We start from the raw sequence: 19,313 nt of genomic DNA, 5'->3' as shown, positions 1-19,313 counted from the left end.
AAGGCTTCTCTCTCACTTACCAACTTCACATTTCCCTGTATGGCCCCGGAAGATGACTGGTTAGCCAGAGACGGGTAAGATTCCTCAAGGGAGGAACAACCTAAGACAGGCACAGTCGCAGGGGGGCCATCAGGTGAGAAATTGGGGATCAACAGAGGTGAGGCTCAGAACCTCACCCACCCGTTCTGAGAGAAATCTTCTGCATACGTGGATGTTTTATTGCCCTGGTCTAGCTTGGATTAACACATAGTCTACAGGCACACACCTGATCATCTACATGTGCTCTCTTACATCACTAAACTATGTTTTCTACCTTTATCTTGTATCTACCTACCACTTCAGCATTTTATTAAAAATAATAATAATAATAAAGAGAGAAATGTGGTATCCACATATAAATCAAGTATAAAAACCAAATGAGTATTCATATTTGAACTGACTGTTTAGAGTTCATAATGCATGGGCAAAACCGAAAGTTTCTGTGATGACTGCCCTTGTACTGTTCACTATGTAACTTATTCATTATGTAAGAATTTGTTCTACATGTAAAAACTTGTTTGTTATGCCTCAGAAGATTGGAGACTGACAAAAATTAGGCTTGGGGTGGATTAATGATTGTGCATTGAGCATTGACACCCCTATACAGAATTTTATTGTCGTTAACAACCATTTGATCAATAAATATGAGAGATGCCCTCACAAAAAAAAAAAAAAAAAAAAAAAAGGACAGACTTCCAATGGTAAAATAAATTAGTAACCGGGATGTAATGTTAGCATAAGGAATATAGTCAAGATATTGTAACAGCCTGGTAGGGTGATAGCTGGAACCTAGAATTATGTATATAAATGTTCTACCACTGTGATGTACACTTGAAACTCATGTAATGTAATACTGTGTGTCAACTACCCTTCAATAAAAAATAATTATTTAAAAAAAAAAAATACCAGATAACCCAATTACATGTAATTGTTCCAGAGCACAGGAAAAGAAAAAAAAATCCATTTCTTTTTATGAAACAAATATAACACTGACACATAGACCAGATTTAGACAAAAAATGTAAAGTGGAGGCTAATCTCATTTGTGAATATAAACAAAAACATCTTGAGATAACATAAGCAAACAAGATCCACACACATCATGAGACCTATTCCAGGAATGGAAGGTTTGGTTTGGCATTTAAAAATCCATTAATATATCCATCTATGAGATCTAAGAAGAAAAATCATTATCTCCATAAATACTAAAAAACGGTAATGTAATTCAACAACTTCTTCCTAATAAAAACACTCCATATAAAAAAATAATAATAATAAAATAAAATAAAATAAAATACCTAGGAACAAACCTAACCAAAGAAGTGAAAGACTTATACTCTGAAAACTACAAGTCACTCTTAAGAGGAATAAGAGGGGACACTAGCAGATGGAAACTCATCCCATGCTCGTGGCTAGGAAGAATTAATATCGTCAAAATGGCCATCCTGCCCAAAGCAATATACAGATTCGATGCAATCCCTATGAAACTACAAGCAACATTCTTCAATGAACTGGAACAAATAATTCAAAAATTCATATGGAAACACCAAAGACCCCGAATAGCCAAAGCAATCCTGAGAAAGAAGAATAAAGTAGGGGGGATCTCACTCCCCAACTTCAAGTTCTACGATAAAGCCATAGAAATCAAGACAATTTGGTACTGGCACAAGAGCAGAGCCACAGACCAATGGAACAGACTAGAGAATCCAGACATTAACCCAGAAATATATGGTCAATTAATATTTGATAAAGGAGCCATGGACATACAATGGCGAAATGACAGTCTCTGCAACAGATGGTGCTGGCAAAACTGGACAGCTACATGTAGGACAATGAAACTGGACCATTGTCTATCCCCATATACAAAAATAAACTCAAAGTGGATCAAAGACCTGAATGTAAGTCATGAAACCATTAAACTCTTGGAAGAAAACATAGGCAAAAACCTCTTAGACATAATCATCAGTGACCTCTTCTTGAACATATCTCCCCGGGGAAGGAAAACAACAGAAAACATAAATAAGTGGGACTATACTAAGCTGAAAAGCTTCTGTACAGCAAAAGACACCATCAATAGAACAAAAAGGAACCCTACAGTATGGGAGAATATATTTGAAAATGACACATCCGTTAAAGGCTTGACGTCCAGAATATAGAAAGAGCTCACAAGCCTCAACAAGCAAAAAACAAATAACCCAATTAAAAAATGGGCAGAGGAACTGAAAGACAGTTCTCCAAAAAAGAAATTCAGATGGCCAACAGACACATGAAAAGATGCTCCACATCGCTAATTATCAGAGAAATGCAAATTAAGACTACAATGAGGTATCACCTCACACCAGAAAGGATGGCTGCCATCCAAAAGACAAACAACAACAACTGTTGGTGAGGCTGTGGAGAAAGGGGAACCCTCCTACACTGCTGGTGGGAATGTAAGTTAGTTCAACCATTGTGGAAAGCAGTATAGAGGTACATCAAAATGCTCAGAACAGACTTACCATTTGACCCAGGAATTGCACTCCTAGGAATTTACCCAAAGAATGCAGCAATCAAGTATGAGAAAGATCAGTGCACCCCTATGTTTATCGCAGCACTATTTACAATAGCCAAGAATTGGAAGCAACCTAAATGTCCATCTATAGATGAATGGATAAAGAAGATGTGGTACATATACACAATGGAATACTACTCAGCAATAAGAAAAGGGCAAATCCAACCATTTGCAGCAACATGGATGGAGCTGGAGGGTATTATGCTCAGTGAAACAAGCCAAGCGGAGAAAGAAAAATACCAAATGATTTTACTTATCTGTGGAATATAAGAAGAAAGGAAAAACTGAAGGAACAAAACAGCAGCAGAATCACAGAACTCAAGAATGGACTAACAGGTACCAAAGGGAAAGGGACTGGGGAGGATGGGTGTGTAGGGAGGGATAAGGTTGGGGGAGAAGTAGGGAGGTATTAAGATTTGCATGCATGAGGGAGTAGGAGAAAAGGGAGGGCTGTACAACACAGAGAAGGCAAGTAGTGATTCTACCACATTTTGCTATGCTGATGGACAGTGACTGTAAAGGGGTTTATAGGGGAGACCTGGTATAGGGGAGAGCCTAGTAAACATAATATTCGTCATGTAACTGTAGATTAGTGATACCAAAAAAAAAAAAAAAAACGGGCAGTTCCTTTGTGTTGACCTCCAGTGAGTTCTACACAAGGGTATAAAGGGCATATAAAAGTGTAGGCAAAGGGTCTGTTTGTGTTTATACAGAGGGTCAAAGCCTAATTGGGCTACCCCAAAAATGAACTAAGATATGATATGAAATAGAACTTCCAATATCAGCACTCTCTGGAAGACTCATGCCAGAAGATGATCATCAAAAAACCCCAACAAAAATCCACACACTGTTACAGCTGTAGATGCATTCATCCCACTAGTTCCTGGACTTGCCATGGAAATGAGGAAGGAGATTTCTAAGCTGGCCTGTGCATACAGTAAAACAACAAATTTGACTGGATCTATACTGTTGGAACTCAATCAAGAATTAGGAGAAGTGCAAATTGTAGCGCTCCAAAATCTTACAACTACCGACTATTTACTGTTAAAAGAACATAAGGGATGTGAACATTCCCCAGGAATGGGTTGTTTTAATTTGTCTGATTTCTCTCAGACTGTTCAAGTTCAGTTGGACAATATCTACCATATCATAGATAAGTTTTCACAAATGCCTAAGGTGCCTAACTGGTTTTCTTCGTTTCACTGGAGATGGCTGGTAATTACAGGTATGCTTTGGTTATGTAACTATACTCCTATTATGTTAATGTGTGTGCGCAATTTAAGTAGTAGCTTAAAACCTATACATGCTGAAGTTACTCTACAAAAAGATATGTCAAAGAAATAATCAATCTTCCCATGTTTTCTTCCGCCTGCTACTTCTATAGCTTTTCTTCTTCCTTCCTAATTGCAACCCTTAAATAGAATTCGTGCCTCATATCAAATTTACCGAGTGTCATAATTCTTCCAAGTGGTAAAGATACCTCAAGAAAAATGCTGGGCATAGAAGCTACAGCGCATAAATATGCAAAGAAATAAAAAGCTAACCATTTCAAACAATAAGGCTTCTATCTCACTTACCAACTTTACATTTCCCTGTATGGTCCCGGAAGATGACTGCTTAGCCAGAGACGGGTAAGATTCCTCAAGGGAGGAACAACCTAAGACAGGCACAGTCGCAGGGGTGTCATCAGGTGAAAAATTGGGGATCAACAGAGGTGAGGCTTACATCCTCACCCCCCTGTTCTGAAAGAAATCTTCTGCGTACGTGGATGTTTTATTACCCTTGTCTAGCTTGAATTAACACATAGTCTACAGGCACACACCTGATCATCTACATTTGTTCTCTTACAACACTAAACTATGTTTTCTACCTTTATCTTGTATCTACCTACCACTTCAGCATTTTATTAAAAATAATAATAATAAAGAGAGAAATGTGGTATTCACATATAAATCAAGTATAAAAATCAAATGAGTATTCATATTTGAACTGACTGTTTATAGTTCATATTGCATTAGCAAAACCGAAGGTTTCTGTGATGGCTGCCCTTGTACTGTTCACCATGTAAGAACTTATTCACTATGTAAGAATTTGTTCTCCGTGTAAGAACTTGTTTGTTATGCCTCAGAAGATTGGAGACTGACGAAAATTAGGCTTGGGGTGGATTAATGATTGTGCATTGAGCATTGACTCCCCTATACAGAATTTTATTGTTGTTAACAAACATTTGATCAATAAATTTGAGAGATGCCCTCACAAACAAAAACAAAAACAAAAGCAAAACAAACAAACAAACAAAAAGTACACAATTCCAATGGTAAAATAATAAGCTACCTGGATGTAATGAATATAGTCAAGATATTGTAACAGCTTGGTATGGTGATAGCTGATACCTAGAATTGTCATGTATATAAATGTTGAATCACTATGTTGTACACCTGAAACTAATATAATGTAATACTGTGTGTCAACTACCCTTCAATAAAAAATAATTATCTACAAAAAAAAAAAACTTTGCTGATGGGAATGTAAACTGGCATAGTCACTATGGAAAGAAATATGGAGTTTGTAAAAAAGTACAAACAACTACTATATGATCCAGAAATTTGACTTCTGGGTATTTATCTGAAGGAAATGAAGTCAGGATCTTGGAAAGATGTCTTCATGCTCATGTTCATTGCAGTATTATTTACAAAGCCAAGACAAAGAAACAATGTAAGTGTCCATCAATGGATAAATGGATAAAGAAGAAGTAGTATATATAAAATGTGATGGAATATTATTCAGCCATAAAAAAATAAGAAAATCCTGTCATTTCTGACAACATGGATGAAACTTGGAGGGCATCATGCTAAGTGAAGTAAGTCAGAGATAGACAAATACTGTGTGATCTTATGTACACGTGGAATCTCAGAAAAAAAAAATCCCTGATCTCTTAGAAACAGAAAGTAGGTTAGAGGTTGCTAGGAACTGTCGGGTAAAGAAAATGGGTGGAAATGGTTGAAGGTACAAACTTCCAGTTATAAATGAATAAATTCCAGGACCTAGTGTACAGCAATGTGCCTATAGTTAACAATAGTGTATTGTACTTGAAAGTTTCTGAGAGAATAAATCTTAAAAAAACTAATAGAAGTGGTAACTGTGAGGTGATGAATGTCTTAACTAGTCTTACTGTGGTAATCATTTCACAATATATACATATACATAATCATCATGTTGTATATATACCTTCAATTTACACAGTGTTGTATGTCAGTTATATCTCAATAAAGCTGGATAAAATTAATTCATTAGAAGGAATTTTTAAAAAGGAAACTTTATTATTTTGCCTGTGTTAGTTGCCATTAAACAAATCAATCACTGCTACCCATGTGATAGCACCATATTTTTAAATCTCCCATTAATATTGTCTTCCTTTCAATTTCTTATTATGTTCTTAAAGATTTTAACTTTGGGTAATTTGCTTCTGTGTCACCTGACATGGCATCAATATGACAACTTGATTTTTCTCATAGAATGCATTTCATTTTAGATTTTTCTGTATTTTTGATATTACTATATTTTCTTATCCATTAGCCTATCTCTACTTATTCTTTCATTTTAACCTTTGAGACATTTCATGAAACAGTGTCTTTTATTCATCTATAAAGCAATGTCCTTCTCTGAAAAAAAAAACTTCTGAGAAGACTGTATGCCTTTTACACTTGTTGCCAAAGAGCCACAGCTCTTTTGATTGCCTAATTTTTTTATAGTTAAGTACTTTTCTATATAGATGGGTTATTTAATTTTTTTCTCTACAGTTTGCACTGTATATCATCAATTTAAATTTCAATAATGATTTTACTATGTTTTTAAACAAATGCTTTTATCTACACTTCTCTAACAATCCAGAACAAGAAAAAAAACACCTTCCTTGAAGACTGTCTGAGAAAAGAGGACTATATCCTCTGATTTCTTTCCCTCCACTCATTTCCCATTTGCCAATATGTTGGGGAAGGCTGAAACCTGAAGGGAACTGGGAGAGGACAGCTGAGAGTCTAGGGTGAAAGAATGGTCAGGAATAAGGGAGTTTGCTAAGAATAATAACAACTCCTAAATGTTGAGTCTGAGTGTGCTGAGATAGAATCTATCCTGAGGACAGAGTATGCTTGTTTTGTAAAAAAGTATGTCAATACTCAAGCACATGTTTCTTGATCCCTGGTTAACCTGTCCTTCCTGAGTGTGTATAAAAAGAGCAAAAGAGGAGAATAAAGGCTATATGTTATGTTTTGGCTTGATTGGGTGTCCTCTCAGAGTGAGTTGTACTTTTATTCAGCTCCATGACTCCCCTTCAGACTGTTCAACTTCGATGGCAGGCACCATCAAGTGGCGCCTAAACAGGGACCTGAAGTACAGAGGAGAACGTGAGAGCTGCTGGGAGATAACAGTGCACATGAAGCAGGTAAGGGGCCGTTAATCATTTAACCTCTGAGAGTATCATGGGGGCTGGAAACAGCTGAGTCCTATTTGTACAGATACTTAAGCATGCTGCGAACGCGTGGCGCTAAGGTAGGGCAACAACAACTAACAACATTTTTAGAATTTATAGAACAAGTATGTCCTTGGTTCCCCAAGGAAGGTATCTCATTTAAAAGATGCTGTTTTTCACAGCTTAGGAGCTAGTCCTGCAGCTAACACGATGTAAATATAACCTGAAAAATAATCAAGGTACCCCCTCAAACCAACATGTAAATATCTCTATTCTATTGACTCCTTTCCTTAGAGGCAGTTGTCCTGGAGTTAGGCATTTTCTTTTCTGCAGCCCCAGGAAAGCAAAACAAGCTTGTGACTCAGATTAAGATTCTAGCAGCAAAAAGTCACACAGTCCTTGCATTTAACAGACAGGCAGGAGCCTCTCAAGAAATGATTAGGAGGATCACGGGAAGATGGCGGCATGAGTAGTTCAGAGGAAATCTCCTCCCCAAAACATATATATTTATGAAAATTCAATAAATACAACTATTCCTAAAAGAGACACCAGTGGATGCAGTACAACAGCCAGGATACATCTACATCTGCGAGAACTAAGCATCACACAAAGGGGGTAAGATACAAGCCACGGCCAGGCAGGACCCAAACGCTCCATCACCCCAAAACCCGGCGGGAAGAAAGGAGTCAGAATGGGGAGGGAGTGGAAGCCCAGGACTGCTAAACAATCAGCTCTAGAAATCCTCACCCAGAACGCAGACACAAGGTGCACGGGGTGCTGGATATTAGAGAAACGGAAAAGCAAAACCTGTGGACAGGTCCCCGCAACTGGCACCCCTGAGACAAAGGAAAAGTGAGTGCTTTCTGCAAGTCTTAAAGAGACAGGGACCCCATAGCTGGACGAAGTTGTCCCTGCAGCTGGGAATATCGGGGAAACTTAGGCACCCTAAACAGAGACAGTGCAGCTCTGAAGCCCCTCACAGGACTAGGCAGCCTGCCAGTCGTTCCTTCAACTGGCGCGGACCCTGACACATGGGCCCAGTAGCAGGAGAGTGGGAGCACGCACTGGGGGCAGAAGCACTAGAAGGAACTGAGAGCAGATCCGTGCACCGGAGGGCTAGCCCGCAGCGATGAAACCGAACAGCCCAAGCATGGCTCGCGCACCGGCAGCACTGAAGTCAGAGCCCGGTAGAAGCCTGTGTGGAAAAGCCCCGCACGCACTGGCAACGGAGCCAGAGGGAGCAGGTGCGCTCCCAGGAGCTGACTGGAATCTCAGCCCAACGCACAGTCGCCCGGGCCAGACCCAAAGGCCGCTGCTGCCACATAGCTGCCTGGCAGGGTCGCTGCTACTACGGAGGAGCACACTTGGCATGCCTGCCACTTCCTGCAGGGCTCCATGCTGCTCTGACAGACACGCTGCCCACAGCAGCTTAGGAGATTAACCTGGTGGCTGCTCCAGGAGTGCAGGTAGCCATCACAGGCAGCAGAGAAGGGCAAGGCATCCAGCAAGCAGGAAAGGACTTTCTTCTCCCAGCTGACACACCCGCAACCTGCCAACAGCCACTGCAATCACCATGAAAAGGCAAAAAAATCTGGTCCAGACAAAGATAGTTACACCTGATAAAGGATCTGCAGAGGCAGACCTAACCAGTCTCTCTGAAAAAGAATTCAAAATAAAAAGCATAAACATGCTGACAGAGCTGCAGAGAAACATGCAAGAGCTAAGGGATAAAGTCCAGAGGGTGATTACAGACGTCCAGAGGGAGATCACAGATGTCCAGAGGGAGATTACAGAAGTGAAACAAACTCTGGAAGGATTTATAAGCAGAATGGATAAGATGCAAGAGGCCATTGATGGAATAGAAACCAGAGAAGAGGAACGCATAGAAGCTGATGCAGAGAGAGAAAAAAGGATCTCCAGGAATGAAACAATATTAAGAGAACTTTGTGTCCAATCCAAAAGGAACAATATCCACATTATAGGGGTACCAGAGGGAGAAGAGAGAAAAAAAGGGATAGAAAGTGTCTTTGAAGAAATAATTGCTGAGAACTTCCTCAAACTGGGTTAGGAAATAGCTGCTCAGACTACGGAGGCACACAGAGCTCCCGAGAGACGGGATCCAAAGAGGTCAACACCAAGACACATAATAATTAAAATGGCAAAGATCAAGGACAGGGACAGAGTATTAAACACAGCCAGGGAGGGTAAAAAGTTCACCAACAAAGGAAAACCCATCAGGCTATCATCAGACTTCTTAACAGACACCTTAAAGGCCAGAAGAGAATGGCACGATATATTTAATGCAATGAAACAGAAGGGCCTCAAACCAAGAATACTATATCCAGCATGACTATCATTTAAATATGAAGGAGGGATTAAACAATTCCCAGACAAGCAAAAGTTGAGGGAATTTGCCTCCCACAAACCACCTCTACAGGGTATCTTAGATGGACTGCTCTAGATGGGAGCACTCCTAAAAAGGGCACAGGACAAAACATCCAACATATGAAGAATGGAGGAGGAGGAATAAGAAGGAAAGAAATAATCATCAGACTGTGTTTGTAACAGCTCAATAAGTGAGTGAGGTCAGACAGTAAGGTAGTAAAGAAGCTATCCTTGAACCTTTGGTAACCACAAATCTAAAGCCTGCAATGGCAATAAGTACATATTTTTCAATAATCACCTTAAATGTAAATGGACTGAATGCACCAATCAAAAGACACAGAGTAATAGAATGGATAAAAAAGCAAGACCCATCTATATGCTGCTTTCAAGAGACTCACCTCAAACCCAAAGACATGCACAGATTAAAAGTCAAGGGTTGGAGAAAGATATTTCATGCAAACAACAGAGATAAAAAAGTAGGTTTTGCAATACTAGTATCAGACAAAATAGACTTGAAAATAACAAATGTAACAAGAAATAAAGAAGGACATTACATAATGATAAAGGGCTCAGTCCAACAAGAGGACATAACCATTATAAACATATATGCATGAAATACAGGAGCACCAATATATGTGAAAGAAATACTAACAGAACTAAAGGAGGAAATACAATGCAATGCATTCATTTTGGGTGACTTCAACACACCACTTGCCCCAAAGGACAGATCCACCAGACAGAAAATAAGTAAGGACACACAGGCACTGAAAAACATGCTAGAAAAGATGGACCTAATAGACATCTACAGAACACTACATCCAAAAGCAACAGGATACACATTCTTCTCAAGTGCACATGGAACATTCTCCAGAATAGACCACATACTAAGCCACAAAAAGAACCTCATTAAATTCCAAAAGATTGAAATCCTAACAGCCAACTTTTCAGACCACAAAGGTATAAAACTAGAAATAAATTGTACAAAGAAAGCAAAAAGGCTCACAAACACATGGAGGATTAACAACATGCTCCTAAATAATCAATGGATCAATGATCAAATTAAAATGGAGATCCAGCAATATATGGAAACAAATGACAACAAAAACACAAAGCCCCAACTTCTGTGGGATGCAGCAAAAGCAGTCTTAAGAGGAAAGTATATAGCAATGCAGGCATATTTAAAGAAGGAAGAACAATCCCAAATGAACAGTCTAATGTCATAATTATTGAAATTGGAAAAAGAAGAACAAATGAGGCCTAAGGTCAGCAGACAGAGGGACATAATAAAGATCAGAGAAGAAATAAATACAATTGAGAAGAATGAAACAATAGCAAAAATCAATGAAACCAAGAGCTGGTTCTTCATCGTCCACCACATCCACAAAAAGAAAGACAAAAACCACATGATCATCTCCATAGATGCTGAAAAAGCATTCAGCAAAATTCAACATCCATTCATGATAAAAACTCTCAACAAAATGGGCATAGAGGGCAAGTACCTCAACATAATAAAGGCCATATATGATATACCCACAGCTAACATCATACTGAACGGCGAGAGGCTGAAAGCTTTTCCTCTGCTCTCCGAAACAAGACAAGGATGCCCGCTCTCCAAACGGTTATTCAACATGGTACTGGATGCCCTAGCCACGGCAATTAGACAAAACAAAGAAATACAGGGAATCCAGATTGGTAAAGAACTTAAACTGTCACTATTTGCCAATCACATGATATTGTACTAGAACTAATATCAGAATTAAGTAAAGTTGCAGGATACAAAATTAACACACAGAAATCTGTAGCTTTCTTATATACTAACAATGAACTAATAGAAAGAGAAATCAGGAAAACAATTCCATTCACAATAGCATCAAAAAGAATAAAATACCTAGGAAGAAACCTAACCAAAGAAGTGAAAGACCTATATCCTGAAAAATACAAGACACTCTTAAGAGAAATTAAAGAGGTCACTAACAAATGGAAACTCATCCCATGCTCCTGGCTAGGAAGAATTAATATTGTCAAAATGTCCATCCTGCCCAAAGCAATATACAGATTCGATGCAATCCCTATCAAATTACCAACAGCATTCTTCAATGAACTGGAACAAATAGTTTAAAAATTCATATGGAACCGTCAAAGACCCAGAATAGCCAATGCAACCCTGAGAAGGAAGTATAAAATGGGGGGGATCTCGCTCCCCAACTTCAAGCTCTACTACAAAGCCACAGTAATCAAGACAATTTGGTACTGGCACAAGAACAGAGCCACAGACCAATGGAACAGAATAGAGACTCCAGACATTAACCCAAACATATATGGCCAATTAATATTTGATAAAGGAGCCATGGACATACAATGGGGAAATGACAGTCTCTTCAACAGATGGTGCTGGCAAAACTGGACAGCTACATGTAAGAGAATGAAACTGGATCACTGTCTTACCCCACACACAAAAGTAAACTCCAAATGGATCAAAGATCTGAATGTAAGTCATGAAACCATAAAACTCTTAGAAAAAAACATAGGCAAAAATCTCATGGACATAAACATGAGTGACTTCTTCATGAACATATCTTCCCGGGCAAGGGAAACAAAAGCAGAAATGAACAAGTGGGACTATATCAAGCGAAAAAGTTTCTGTACAGCAAAGGACACCATCAATAGGACAAAAAGATATCCTACAGTATGTGAGAACGTATTCATAAATGACAGATCCGATAAAGGATTGACATCCAAAATATATAAAGAGCTCACACGCCTCAACAAACAAAAAGCAAATAATCCAATTAAAAAATGGGGAGAGGAGCTGAATAGACAGTTCTCTAAAGAAGAAATTCAGATGGCCAATAGACGCATGAAAAGATACTCCACATCGCTAATCATCAGAGAAATGCAAATTAAAACCACAATGAGGTATCACCTCACACCAGTAAGGATCACCATCATCGAAAAGACAAACAACAACAAATGTTGGCGAGGTTGTGGAGAAAGGGGAACCCTCCTACACTGCTGGGAATGTAAACTACTTCAACCATTGTGGAAAGCTGTATGGAGGTTCCTCAGAATGCTCAAAATAGAAATACCATAGGAATTTACCCTAAGAATGCAGCTCTCCAGTTTGAAAAAGACAGATGCACCCCTATGTTTATTGCAGCACCATTTACAGTAGCCAAGATATGGAAGCAACCTAAATGTCCATCAGTAGATGAATGGATAAAGAAGATGTGGTACATATACACAATGGAATATTATGCAGCCATAAGAAAAACACAGATCCTACCATTCGCAGCAACATGGTTGGAGCTAGAGGGTATTATGTTCAGTGAAATAAGCCAAGCGGAGAAGGACAAGTACCAAATGATTTCACTCCTATGTGGAGTATAAGAACAAAGGAAAACTGAAGGAACAAAACAGCATCAGAATCACAGAACTCAAGAATGGTCCAATAGTTACCAAAGGGAAAGGGACTGGGGACGATGGGTGGGATGGGAGGGATAAGGGCGGGGAAAAAGAAAGGGGGCAGTACGATTAGCATGTATAGTGTGGGGGGGACACGGGGAGGGCTGCACAACAGAGAGAAGACAAGTAGTGATTTTACAGCCTCTTACTACGCTGGTGGATAGTGACTGTGAAGGGGTAAGTGGGGGGGACTTGGTGAAGGGGTGAACCTAGTAAACATAATATTCTGTCTGTAATAGTAGATTAATGATACCAAAATAAAAATAAAAAAAGAAATGATTAAATCTTGGGCAGAAAAATACTAGGAAAACTAACTGAGAGTAATTCAATCCCTAAACTCTTTGAAAGAAGTGTCCTATCTTCTGCACCCAAACCTGGCTTCAGTACAAACTCTCTGATTAGAGAGTCTTGGCCCATGAGAGAATTATGCAATATAATGTTATGCAAGTAAATATATTTTGCCACAAGGAAAGAAAATAGTTAAAAGTCCCATGAACTACTACAATATGGAACTAGTTTTCTAAATTCTTTCAGTGAAAATCTATTCTCCTTACTAGGTTCATCATTATCTTTAAAAATTGGGAAGTTATAAAGTAGAGTCCCTGAGATAGAAGAAATTTATCTTTTGCAATACAGCCTGGCTTTAAGTAACTCATGCTAGAATTGTACATGCATTTCATTTCCAGCCCCCTGGACTGGGGCTGTCTAAACCTTAAACCAGTAATGTAAACTGCTTGCCCTTAGAGTGTATTCTTGAAAACTGAAGTACTTTAATCAAATAAACTAAGAAGAAAGAAGGCAATTCAATATTAGTAACTCAAATCTTTATGTCCGTTTGTCTTTGTATATGTTTTTACATGAAAAGTGTTGCTAACTGTAGTCATTATGTCTCAGTCTGTATGTTTGTGTGTCTAAGTGTGTAAATAAAAAATATTTTCTACCTCCGGATGGTATTAATAAAAATTGATTTAAAAACAAGCGCTTATGAAAATTGGGCATTCTAAAATTTCCAGAAAATCTTATAAAAAATATTAAGCATTAATGCTAATTTAAGTTTAAGTGAAACAGACATGTCCTTATAGTTTTTAGCTGCCAAAGTTTATGTATATATCTGCAAACAGCCTGAGAATTTTTGTGGTAACCAAAATTCTTAAAGTTTTCTAAGTTATATAGACATATTTTGTACTTAATGAGAAATTGTGCTGTAAGGCACATTTCCAAAAATGATAAAATATGTTCATAAATGTATCAATATGAAGACTGCTTATGTAACAGTTTACAATGGTCTATTTTCCAGTGTTCACTGAAGGTTAAGGTACCAAATGGTTTTAAGTTCTAATAAAAACTACTTAATAAGGAAAACATTTGTGTATGCTAAAGAATGTATGTTTTAATAAGAGAAGGTATAAGGAATAAAAATGCATTTTGTTGAAAGTAAAAGAAGATAACTATTCAAAAGTACAGCTGTTTGTTTAAGGAAAGAAAACACTGAATGTAAGAGGAAAGTTGTGGGAAGTTTGTGAAGGATTGATATGATCTTGCTGTGTGAAATTGAAAGCAAATGGTTCTTGATATCAAGTACACAGCAGGACTAGAATTTTTGCTTGTTAAAAGAACAAAAGTTTATTGCTCTACCTTTAATGTTGAAAGATTGTAGAAAGTTTTCTAATTAGTTATTAAAGCAGTTTCTTATGCTTGAGGTCTCAATGAGTTGTCTGAGTGTTTGGGAAGGTGAGATCTTAATATTAAAAAGACTAAGCTAAGTGTTAACAACTATGTAACCTTCTGCATTTGCCTTTAAACTTTCTTATTATCATTCTGGTTAAATAATAAGTGTTATTTAATAACTATAATTCTATTTAGGCAAGTGCCTTAAAAACTTTTGACAATTTCCCAAGACCAAATTTGAAAAAGTATTTTTACCTCTAATTAACTCTGATATTTTCCAGAGGGCCCCTGGAACATATCAGTGGAATTTCTTCTCCTCGTCAAGGAAAATATTTGACTAATTTGGCTTATTTACCCAATGTATATTTACCTGGAAAGCACTGTCAAAGGGAATAGTGCCAAACTTTGTTACTGAATGTTTTATGTCACAGAAATATCACTCTTCTCCCTAAGACGCTTACTCCTGATGCCCAATTAAATTTACCTGTTAGTACTACTATAATTACTGATTGCGTATGTATTAATTGTACTCATGTAGCCTCTTACTGTAATTGTACAATCAATGTAAAATTGTCTTCTAGATATAGACTTCCAAATGGTTGGGTATTTTTGTGTAATAACAAAGCATATCAAGCCCTTTCTTCACACTATGGTGTGGGACGCATTCTTTCTGCTCTACATCCTGGATATAGGCTCAAGAGGCTTCTCCTAGCTCTGCCATCTGATTGTCATGAAAACTTGAAACTTTCAGATCCTGCCGCTCTTGCAGTTGCAGCTGCATTCCTCCTGCAGGTTCCTGGACTTGTCATTGGAATGCTAAAGGAGATAGCTAAGGTGGCCTGCACATACAGCAAAACAACAAATTTGACTGCTTATATATTATCTGAACTCAACCAAGAACTGAGAGAAGTGCAAGTTGTGGTACTTCAAAATCAGGCTACTATAGACTGTCTGCTGTTAAAAGAACATGAAGGATGTAAGCAGTTTCCAAGAATGTGCTGTTTCAATTTGTCTGATTTTTCTCAAACTACCCAAAATCAATTAGATGATATCCATCATATTGTCAATAAGTTTTTACAAATGCCTGAGTTATCTAACTAGTTTTCTTAATTTCATTAGATATAACTAGTAATTGTAAGTCTGCCTTTGTTATGTATCTGTATTCCTATTTTGTTAATGTGTGTATGCAATTTAACTAGTAGTTTGTTAAAACCTATATATATATATTCAAATTATGTCTGTCTTCCAACATGTTCGATCTCAGCCATGTAATGCATATTTCACACAAAACTGGGATACCATATAATCCACAAGGCCAAGGAACTGTGAAATGTGCCCATGGCACGCTTAAAGCTCAAATGGAAAAGACAAAAACGGGGGAGTTATATCCCCGGTCACCACAGAACCACTTAAATCATACCTTATTTGCAGCCAAAACTGCATCTGATATATTAAATCAGATAAAAGACATGTTAAAAGAACCCCTGAATAGACTCTGGCACGCTGCCACACCTCTTTTTTTAAAAATAATTATTTTTTATTGAAGGGTAGTTGACGCACAGTATTACATTACATTAGTTTCAAGTGTACAACACAGTGATAAAACATTTATATATGTAATACTAGGTTCCAGCTATCACCCTACCAAGCTGTTACAATATCTTGACTATATTCCTTATGCTATACATTACATCCCGGTTACTTATTTATTTTACCATTGGAAGTCTGTCCTTTTTTTTTTTTTTTTGTGAGGGCATCTCTCATATTTATTGATCAAATGGTTGTTAACAACAATAAAATTCTGTATAGGGGTGTCAATGCTCAATGCACAATCATTAATCCACCCCAAGCCTAATTTTCATCAGTCTCCAATCTTCTGAGGCATAACAAACAAGTTCTTACACGGAGAACAAATTCTTACATAGTGAGTAAGTTCTTACATGGTGAACAGTACAAGGGCAGCCATCACAGAAACCTTCAGTTTTGCTAATGCATTATGAACTATAAACAGTCAGTTCAAATATGAATACTCATTTGATTTTTATACTTGATTTATATGTGAATACCACATTTCTCTCTTTATTATTATTATTTTTAATAAAATGTTGAAGTGGTAGGTAGATACAAGATAAAGGTAGAAAACATAGTTTAGTGTTGTAAGAGAGCAAATGTAGATGATCAGGTGTGTGCCTGTAGACTATGTGTTAATTCAAGCTAGACAAGGGTAATAAAACATCCACGGAGGGGGGCGGAAGATGGCGGCGTGAGTAGAGCAGCGGAAATCTCCTCCCAAAACAACATATATCAATGAAAATATAACAAAGACAACCCTTCCTAGAATAAAGACCAGAAGACACAGGACAATATCCAGACCACATCCGCACCTGAGAGAACCCAGCGCCTAGGGAAAGGGGTAAGATACAAGCCCCGGCCCCGCGGGAGCCGAGCGCCCCTCCCCCCAGCACCCGGCGGGAGAAGAGCAGGCAGAGCGGAAGGGAGACGGAGCCCAGGACTGCCGAACACCCAGCCCCAGCCATCCGGGCCAGAGTGCAGGGCGCTCGATACTAGGAAAACAGGGCAGCAAGAACACTGAGCAGGCACTGGAGGCTGGGCGACAGAGGGCATAAGAAAAGCGCGCGACCATTTTTTTTTTTTGCTTTTTTGCTGTTTTGTTTTGGCGAGCGCTTTTTGGAAGTCTTAAAGGGATAGGGACCCCAATACTAGGGAAACAGGGCAGCAAGAACAGTGAGCAGGCACTGGAGGCTGGGCGACAGAGGACATAAGAAAAGCGCGTGACCATTTTTTTTTTTTTTTGCTTTTTTGCTGTTTTGTTTTGGCGAGCGCTTTTTGGAAGTCTTAAAGGGATAGGGACACCAATACTAGGGAAACAGGGCAGAAAGACCGGTGAGCAGAGGCCTAAGGCTGGCACCGGAGAATAAAGAAAAACTAACGACCACCCCCCCTTTTTTTTTTTTTTATTAAAAACTTTTTTTTTTAATTAAAAACATTTATTATTATTATTATTTTTTTTTTTGTGGTCGTTGTTTTGTTTGGCGGGTGCTTTTTGGAAGTCTTAAAGGGGCAGGGCGGGTCACTTAATCCAGAGGTAGGGAATCCGGGATCTCTGGGCACCCTAAACCCTTGGGCTGCAGGGAGCAGGCAGGCCCCTTACGGAGATAAATAGCCTCCCAGCAGCTCCTGCTCCAAAGCGACTCCACCATTTTGGAGTAGGTGCCCGAGCCAGGCCACGCCCACGGCAACAGCGGAGATTAAATCCATAGCAGCCAGGCAGGAAGCAGAAACCCTGTCTGCACGCAGCTGCACAGCACAAGCCACTAGAGGTCGCTGTTCTCCCAGGAGAGGAGGGCCACAAACCAACAAGAAAGGAAGTCCTTCCAGCCGTCACTCATCCCAGTTCTGCAGACTATTCCTATCACCATGAAAAGGCAAAGCTACAGGCAGACAAAGATCACAGAGACAACACCAGAGAAGGAGACAGACATAACCAGTCTTCCTGACAAAGAATTCAAAATAAGAATCATAAACATACTGACAGAGATGCAGAGAAATACGCAAGAGAAATGGGATGAAGTCCGGAAGGAGATCACAGATGCCAGAAAGGAGATCGCAGAAATGAAACAAACTCTGGAAGGGTTTATAAGCAGAATGGATAGAATGCAAGAGGCCATTGATGGAATTGAAATCAGAGAACAGGAACGCATAGAAGCTGACATAGAGAGAGACATAAGGATCTCCAGGAATGAAACAATGTTAAGAGAACTGTGTGACCAATCCAAAAGGAAAAATATCCGTATTATAGGGGTCCCAGAAGAAGAAGAGAGAGGAAAAGAGATGGAAAGTATCTTAGAAGAAATAATTGCTGAAAACTTCCCCACACTGGGGGAGGAAGTAATCGAACAGACCACGGAAATACACAGAACCCCCAACAGAAAGGATCCAAGAAGGACAACACCAAGACACATAATAATTAAAATGGCAAAGATCAAGGACAAGGAAAGAGTGTTAAAGGCAGCTAGAGAGAAAAAGGTCACCTATAAAGGGAAACCCATCAGGCTAACGTCATATTTCTCAACAGAAACCCTACAGGCCAGAAGAGAATGGCATGATATATTTAATACAATGAAACAGAAGGGCCTTGAACCAAGGATACTGTATCCAGCACGACTATCATTCAAATATGACGGTGGGATTAAACAATTCCCAGACAAACAAAAGCTGAGGGAATTTGCTTTCCACAAAACACCACTACAGAACATCTTACAGGGACTGCTCTAGATGGGAGCACTCCTAGAAAGAGCACAGCACAAAACACCCAACATATGAAGAATCGAGGAGGAGGAACAAGAAGGGAGAGAAGAAAAGAATCTCCAGACAGTGTATATAACAGCTCAATAAGCGAGCTAAGTTAGGCAGTAAGATACTAAAGAGGCTAACCTTGAACCTTTGGTAACCACGAATTTAAAGCCTGCAATGGCAATAAGTACATATCTTTCAACAGTCACCCTAAATGTTAATGGGTTGAATGCACCAATCAAAAGACACAGAGTAACAGAATGGATAAAAAAGCAGGACCCATCTATATGCTGCTTACAAGAAACTCACCTCAAACACAAAGACATGTACAGACTAAAAGTCAAGGGATGTAAAAACATATTTCAAGCAAACAACAGTGAGAAGAAAGCAGGGGTTGCAGTACTAATATCAGACAAAATAGACTTCA

At 38.8% G+C, this 19,313-nt stretch overlaps 1 long non-coding RNA gene across 1 annotated transcript; it reads left to right on the top strand.

Annotated features, from left to right (window-relative positions):
* Positions 1-14,005: 14,005 nt before the first annotated feature.
* LOC130683171 (uncharacterized) lies at positions 14,006-15,806 on the top strand. Its single transcript, XR_008996784.1, has 2 exons — positions 14,006-14,086; positions 14,641-15,806. It is a non-coding gene; the product is annotated as an uncharacterized LOC130683171 (long non-coding RNA).
* Positions 15,807-19,313: the final 3,507 nt, after the last annotated feature.

The sequence above is a fragment of the Manis pentadactyla genome, chromosome 3, assembly GCF_030020395.1.
Source record: "Manis pentadactyla isolate mManPen7 chromosome 3, mManPen7.hap1, whole genome shotgun sequence".
NCBI lineage: Eukaryota > Metazoa > Chordata > Mammalia > Pholidota > Manidae > Manis > Manis pentadactyla.
Note: the sequence above shows the minus strand (reverse complement) of the source record. Positions and strands in the feature narration are given on the sequence as shown.